The sequence below is a fragment of the Salvia hispanica genome, chromosome 4 (assembly GCF_029641045.1).
Source record: "Salvia hispanica isolate PSC_SH4W2 chromosome 4, Shi_PSC_v1, whole genome shotgun sequence".
In the NCBI taxonomy this organism is placed as follows: domain Eukaryota; kingdom Viridiplantae; phylum Streptophyta; class Magnoliopsida; order Lamiales; family Lamiaceae; genus Salvia; species Salvia hispanica.
The window spans coordinates 44,847,337-44,855,657 of record NC_142695.1 but is presented as its reverse complement, the minus strand read 5'-3'; the positions used below and the strand labels follow the sequence as shown (position 1 = coordinate 44,855,657).

Genomic DNA, 8,321 nt, shown 5'->3' with positions numbered 1-8,321 from the left:
AGAGTTATGAATATTATTATAAGAATTTTCGCATAGGAAGAAAATGGATGGAATGTTGGGAGAAGTATTCAATGATATGTTCACAACCAGATGAAGTAGACCGAAAGTGGAAATGACAAAATAAGTTTATCTTTAGGATCGTTATGGAAAGTCGTAGTTTACAACTGATTTGGAGCTAGGATCAGCATCAATATCTAAGGCACCATACCGCATGGCACCTAAGGAATTGGAAGAGCTTAAGATACAACTGCAAGAATTGCTCAACTTGGGTTTCATTAGACCCAGTGTGTCGCCGTGGGGAGTGCCAGTGTTATTCGTGAAAAAGAAGGATGGAACATTGAGGATGTGCATATATATATCGAGAGTTGAACAAGTTAACACTCAAGAACAAGTACCCACTACCAAGGATAGATGATTTGTTTGATCAACTCCGAGGAGCTGGAGTATTCTCGAAAATGGATTTGAGATCTACCATCAACTAAGAGTCCAGCAAGAAAATGTACCCAAGACGGCTTTCCGAACTAGGTACGGCCACTATGAGTTTATAGTGATGCCTTTCGGATTAACAAATGCTCTGGTTGTATTTATGGACCTTATGAATCACGTGTTCTATCCATACTTGGACAAGTTCGTCCTAGTCTTCATAGACAATGTACTTATCTACTCAAAGAACGAGGAGGAACATGAAGAACATTTGAGGACCACCTTGGAGATGCTAAGGGCCGAGATACTCTATGCTAAGTTCAGCAATTGCAAATTTTGGCTTAAGGAAGTGAATTTCCTTGGACACATAGTAACCGCGGATGGAATTCGAGTGGACCCTGCAAAGGTGGAAGCGGTACAACAATGGAAGTCACCGACTACACCAAATGAGATTCGGAGTTTCTTAGGACTGGCGGGATATTATCGGAGATTCATCGAGGGATTTTCAAAGATAGCAAGGCCAATGACCCAACAATTGAAGAAAGGAGTCAAAGTGGATTGGACACCGGAATGTGATGCGAGTTTCCAGTTGTGGAAGAAGAAGTTGACCACCGCACCGATTCTCGTTGTGCCAGAGCCGGACACTAACTATGTGGTGTACTGATGCATCGAAGGTTGGACTGAGATGTGTACTTATGCAGAATGGGAAAGTGATCGCGTACGCATCAAGGCAGTTGAGGCCACATGAGTTGAACTACCCGACGCATGACTTGAAGTTGGCAGCAGTAGTACATGCCTTGAAGATTTGGAGACATCATCTTTATGGAGTTCGCAGTGAGATATACATGGACCACAAAAGCTTCAAGTACTTCTTCGAACAGAAGGATTTGAACATGCGCCAACGTAGATGGCTCAAGTTAGTGAAGGATTACGATTGTAGCATAAACTACCACCCAGGAAAGGCGAACGTAGTGGCTGATGCTCTAAGTAGAAAGTCTCAACCTCAATTAGCCACTTTTCTCACAAATGAAGAGCACTTGATACGAGAGTTTGGCAGGATGCGATTGGAAGTCGTGAGGGGGCCCGAGACAGTGCAAGGAAGGATTGCCACCTTGGTGATGGAACCTGACCTAAGAGCTAGAATTTTCGAGGCTCAAAGACGCGATACTTTACTAGAGAAAATCCGTTCGGGAGTGAGGGCAGGAGAGCAAGAAAATTTTCACAAGGAGGCGGATAATGCTCTCACCTACAAGGGAAGGTTGAGTGTGCCTAAAGACGAAGGACTTAGAAATGAAACCATGAGGGAAGCGCATGAAACACCATATACTGCGCATCCGGAGAGTACCAAGATGTATCAAGATTTGAAGAGACAGTTTTGGTGGAATGGCATGAAAAAGCATGTTGCGGCATTTGTGGATAGGTGTCTAGCATGTCAACAAGTGAAAGCCCTACATCAACGACCCTATGGAAGACTGCAACCACTTGAGATTCCGGAATGGAAATGAGAGCACATCGCAATGGACTTCATGACAGGATTACCGAGATCTCAACGAGGGAACACGGTTATTTGGGTGATTATTGATCGTCTCACCAAATCTGTCCACTTTGTGTCGATTCGTGATACCTATGGAGCTAATAAGTTGTCTAAGATGTATGTGCGAGAGATCATACGTTTACATGGAGTAACAGTGACCATCACATGCGATCGTGATTCGAAGTTTACATCTAGATTTTGGATGAGCCTGCAGCGAGAGTTAGGCACTAAGTTGAATTTCAGTACTGCATTCCACCCATAGACTGATGGACAAACATAGAGGACGATACAGACTTTGGAGGACATGTTAAGAGCCGTAGTGCTAGATCGAGGGGTAAGTTGGGAGGAAGTATTGCCACTAATAGAGTTCGCTTACAACAATAGTTATCAGGCGACTATTAACATGGCCCCGTATGAAGCATTGTATGGGAAGAAATGTAGATCTTCACTTTGTTTTCTTTATATTTTTGTTTTCTCTATATTTTTGTCTGCCCATTAATATTTGAAATTTGAATAATTAGATAACTTAATAAAAGTTTAGAATGGGGATCAAGGGAGAAGGACGGACCTGTTGTCGGAGTAGCGGCGCCGATTTTGGAACGAGGGAGACGAGGTTGCTGTGTTGAGAATTTAAAAAAAATGGCGAGAGAGAGAAACTGCTTCAGAAAAGGAATAAATAAATAAAAATAATATAGTCGATTTTGGGAAAGTAGACGCATTAGGGACGAGAGAAATTTAACAAATTTTTCTTCTGTGTTTGATCTTTGAAAGGAAATGGGAGCTACTGTATTATAGGAGTTAGACAGAGAGAGAACGATGTTGTTTAAAAAAAAAAAAAAAATTTGAGAGAGAGAGGCGTGTGATGTTTGGGATTTGGGAGTATATAGGCGGCTGTTTTTTTTTTTTTTTTTTTTGTTAAGTGTTGGGTATTTAAATTGTTGTTTGCCACTACTATTTTTATTTTAACTAATGGACCCAATATGAAATTTAGTATGTGGGCCTAATAAATATATATGTGTGTGTACGTGAGTTGGGCTGGGAGTATTGTGTAGGACAATCTCATTGAATTGTAATTTTGTACATTTTGTGATGGATGAGAGTATAGTTTTAAATACTTCACTTTTACTTTTAATAGGTATATGTATGTTGAGGGAGTTTTTATTTGTATGTACATGTATCGTGGCTGGGAGCATATTTTTGTCTACTGACTCTTTTCTCTTTAGTGTTTGTTTAATTCGGGCTGAACCAGTTTACTTATTAATCGAATTCATGGTGTTTAGAATTGAATCTCTTGGCCTATTCTAGTTTAGTTGGAACCGAGAAAATACGTATTGGTTGGGATTGTTGTAATTAATTTGATTTACTAATTCCACATTTGTTGTTGGACCAAGTTGCTTTATGTGAGGTGTTTCTAAGATAAGATAAAAAGATAAATTGTGCACACACATAGGATGCATGCATTTTTTTTTTTAAATTAGTAAATTATTTTGCAAAGTCTGATTTTTGCATATCATGTTATTTCGAAAAGGGTGAAATTGTGCACGTTGTTGAGGCGTTGTTGAGGTTTGGACAGGAAGTTTGTGGAGGAGCTAAGCTTTGAGGTGGACTTTTGTTTTAAATAAGGACTATGTCCTAAATACTATTTTTATGTGAAAGGAGGTGAAAATTGTTTGTCTTGCCATGTTTTGTGTTTGAATGAACCTATTTGAAGTGGCTATGCCAAGTATGTTTAATCGAATTCGGGTCCCAGTAGGGCCGCAAACCCTGCTCGGACTAGTGTACACCCAGTAGATCGTGCGCTATCTCTTTGGAGTTGGCCGGTCTAGTGACTTGGTTCGTGGCCACGTTCCTTGTCATGTATGTTCAGATATGGTGATGGTGATGTGGATGGAAAATGGTTGCAACCGAAATTTATGTGAAAATGCTTTTAGTGATTTGGGTTCTTTTCATTTAAAACCCCAAAGATCTCTCGGGTATGGCTTGACAAACTGATTTGGTATGTGTCCACTGAGTGCATCAAGTACTCAGCCCTGGATATTTGTTTTCTAAATGTGCAGATTGAGCGGCGACGGACGGGGAGGATGTTGAACAGAATTCATGGATTATTTATGGCTTGCTTAGTATCGTTGGATATGTCGTATCTTCATACTCGGCATTTTCCGTGTCTTGAACGCTTCCGCAGTGTGTCTTTTCTTTAAAATTCTTTTAGCATTGAGAGTCAACCACTTTTCAAATTGTTTACGTTCCGGTCTTTATTTCCTTAGAGTTGGTACTTTGTTGAAATGATAGTACTTTGTTTTTCTAAGTTTTCAGTTATTAAAATATTTTGGACCAATATGTTTGTTTCTTTCCCGCTTCTTAAACCCTCCCCTAGTCGAGATAAATCGTGTTTTCTATCCTTAGAAAATACGGGCGTGACAGGTATCAAATCTTAAACTATGAAAACTTTTAGTTGGATTATTTTAATATTTTTATAAATATAATTTATTTGTAGGATTGAAAGAATACAGAACGCCAAAAACTAATTTTGAAGCTGAGGACTTTTGATTAAAGATATAGGGTTAAGAAGATTCAAATCCTTTGGTAATTCACATACATAATCATAAAAAATGTTGAACTCTTTTCATTCAAATAAACTCTCTTTAGCTACAGAATACAAACACAACAAATAAATCAAAAATAAAGTAAAAATTAAAAGATGAGTAAAGGAAAACTAACAGCAGTAACACAACAGATCGCATTGATAGTAAAAAGTTTGGATCATACCTGATTATCCATCAAATAATCGTAGAGATGAAGCGCAAAACAGATTTGCAGAGAGAAAGCTACACATTTGCGGAGAGAAAGCTAGGGCACGCGAAGAGAGAGAAGGGGAAAATGAAAAGCGCAAAATATTTTACCTTTTATATGACCCGTTTAACTTTTGACCCGGTAAGGATCCGCGCCTTTTTTCAATTCTGACCCGCTTTCATGTGGAATTGATTTCGAATTCTTTTCTTAAAATATGGAATTGAAATTGGTGGAATTGAAATTGGTGGAATTATAATTCAATTCCAATTTTACATATTGTTGTATTGCCGAACGGTGGAATTGGAATTGAAGGCTCCAATTCCAATTCCGCAGCCCCAATTATGTGTTACCGAACGCATCCTCACATATTTTGATATCCAATTTGTTTTTGTGTGACCTACAAGAATGGCATATCATGTTTGATCTTGTGTTTGTGGTTGCTGAGATGTTGTAGGGTTGCTTAGGAGCATTGGACGGGACATATATCAACGTATTAGTTGATACCGAAGATAAACCATGCTACCGGAGTAAGAAGGGCTAGATTGCAACAAATACAATGGTTGTTTGTACTAGGGACATGCACTTTGTTTACGTACTCACAGGTTAGGAGGGATCTGCCGGAGACGCTAGGGTGTTACGTGATGCAGTCACACATGAACATGGTTTCAAAATACCTAGAGGTGAGTCAATTGTTGTAAGCATGTTCATGGTTTATCGGGGTCTGAATAAGGTTTTATGTAATCAAATTGTTTGTTTTAGGCCAATATTACTTATGCGACACAACTATGCAAATAGTGAAGAATTCCTTACACTGTTCAAGGGCGTCCGTTATCATCTCAAGGAATGGGGCCCTCATGCGTTGATGCCTCATAATCCACGAAAAATGTACAACATGCGTCACACTAAAGCGATAAATGTAATAGAGCGTGTGTCTGCCTTTGTGAAGATGAGATGGGGTATATTGCGTAGCGCGTCGTACTACCCACTCAACACACAAGTCGAGTTGATCATGTCTTGCTTTCTCCTTCACAAATTTATACGAGGCCAAATGACAGTGGATCGAATAGAGATAGAGTTGGATGGTGATCACATTGACATAGGTTTGTAGAAGGAGCTGGCAGAGGAAAATGTTTATGTCGACACGGCTGAGGCAACGCCGGCGTGGAATAATAAACGTGATCAACTAGCCGAAGCTATGTGGCTTCATGAAGGTACTAAATTACAATGTTTTCATTTACACAGACGTACTTGTCTTAAGTCTTCTTTGGTTTTCAACATGCCATTTTGCTTCATTTCAGATTGAAGCCGAGGCCCTTGGGATACAATAGCTACTGCAAATGGATTTGAATGTCGAAGCTGATGAAGATGATGTATTTAAATTGTATGTTTGTTTTGTAATGTATTCAAATTATGCAAGTATTGTGGTTTGGTGTTTGTTTATCGAATTGTGTGATGTTATAACGTATCACAAGTGTAACAATGTGTTGTGTTAATTTAGATTTTTGTTCAGTGGATATAAAAAGTCAAATTGATTACTTAGTTTTAACTAAATTATTACTTCGTTTAGTTGTCATAAGTTTGCATTTATAATGCGGAACATTACAATGGTGTTATGTATAGAATGGTATAAATTTTGTATTAATTGGTCATCAAAATTTCCAAAAACCTACCCTTCTGACAAACTCATATTTTTAGTGTTGTGATAGGTATGTTGATGTGCATAATTGTTAATGTGCTCAAAGTAGTTATTTCCAGCTAATTACCTCCATAACTCATATTTTTAGTGTTGTGATAGGTATGTTGATGTGCATAATTGTTAATGTGCTCAAAGTAGTTATTTCCAGCTAATTACCTCCATAAATCGCTGATTTGGTTTGTTGAGGTCGTGCATCGGTATAATAATCTCAACATATGCACTCATTAATTTTAAACTCCATTACAGTTTCATTAATTGCAGGTAGTTGAGGGGATTGTAACTTATAGTTGACATGATTCATACGCAATTCAAATAGTAGACTGTGGAATGTACCATACACGAAAATATTAATAGAGAAAAGCCATACAAAGATACAATTGAAACATGGATTTGATGCGCTTTTTCATGACCTTTTTTATGGAAGCATTGAATATGGTATGGGTGAATCCTCATGGTGAAGTCTTTTTAAGTTTTAATCGTGATTCTAAATTGTAGAGATGTTCTTAAACCCAAATCCTAGTTAGATATTACTTAAAAAACAAGGGTGAGTTTGAATTGGCTTTAACCTTACTCTAGTAAATGGAGAGTCAATTTCCAATTTCCATTTTTTGACCTCAGTTGTGTAATGATTCACACCCAAAAGGTATCTATTACAGGAAAACAAATTACAATTATAATTCCTTAGTAGTCATCTCATAGACCATAGTCAAACTTAAAAATTTTCAAGAGAGAGAAATAACAGTGCCATGAGACCAAAGTTTGAATTTCTTTAGGAATGAAGCACGTAAAATGAAGTAGACACTCTCCATTATCTTCGTCTTCCTCATTTCTTGCTCTTCGTCAAGTGGCAGGTAGCTCTTTTTTCAATTTTTGTTTCTCCGTCAATTTTTCTTGCTCTTCTTTTAAAACTCACTCTCTCTATATTATCTTCTTCTTCCTCATTTCTTGCTCTTCGTCAAGTGGCAGGTAGCTCTTTTTTCATTTTTGTTTCTCCGTCGACTTTTCTTGCTATTCTTCTAAATCTCACTCTTTTTCTATGTCTTGGATCTCAGTCAATCGGCGTCGAGTTCTCTTAATTTGTCAACCAAGCAAGCAGTGAGTTCCTACTCTCCATATTTAGGTTAAAACTGGAAATCCAGCCTACTAGCTGGAGAGCCAGCCTACTACCTATTATACAACATGTTTGGGCGAAGGAGGTGAGGCAAGAATAGGGGAACGAGGTCATAGTCATCTCAGACAAAACTGTCCCACTGGTTGCAATCAATCCGTTTCGATTTTGCCGCTTGAAGCATGAGGGTATATTAGGTACTAAACTCAAACATGGAGGACAATATGGTCAAAGTACACTCATTTCTATCTCCAGCCGGACCTCAATTGTGTATTAACCAAACACCAAAAATTAAATAACAGGTGGTGGGACCACCAACATTTAATTACAGCCGTTTTTGTTTCACGCATTTTCAAAAATGGGTAAGTGAGCGAGCCCTAAGTATCCAAATAGGTAGAAATTAACAAAGAACATCAAATTAGAAGCTAAAAAAACGAGGTCTAAACATATCAGTTACTTTTTTTTCTTCCCATTCTTCGCCTTCTCATTCCAATCCTTCTCTTTTGCTTCCTGTTCTTCATAGTATAGTGCCTTCAATCTTTCTAAAACTTCATCTTTCGACTGATTTCTCTCAGTGGACATGGGTTGAGGAAATTGCAAGGATCATCTGAATGCTTATAATTTCCACAATGCTGGCAAAAATCATGGTCGTTGTTGCTCACGACTCCATGAATCTTCTTCCAGTGAATTTTTATTGGATGTGCGTTGTGGCATCAGAGATATAGTGGACATTCCAAATTCTTGCACTTGTATCTCCCATGTTTGTACTT

General features: G+C 38.2%; 1 pseudogene; it reads left to right on the top strand.

The window, feature by feature from the left end:
• Positions 1 to 4,750: 4,750 nt before the first annotated feature.
• On the top strand, positions 4,751 to 6,050 carry LOC148929266 (uncharacterized; annotated as a pseudogene).
• The last annotated feature ends 2,271 nt before the right edge of the window (positions 6,051 to 8,321 follow it).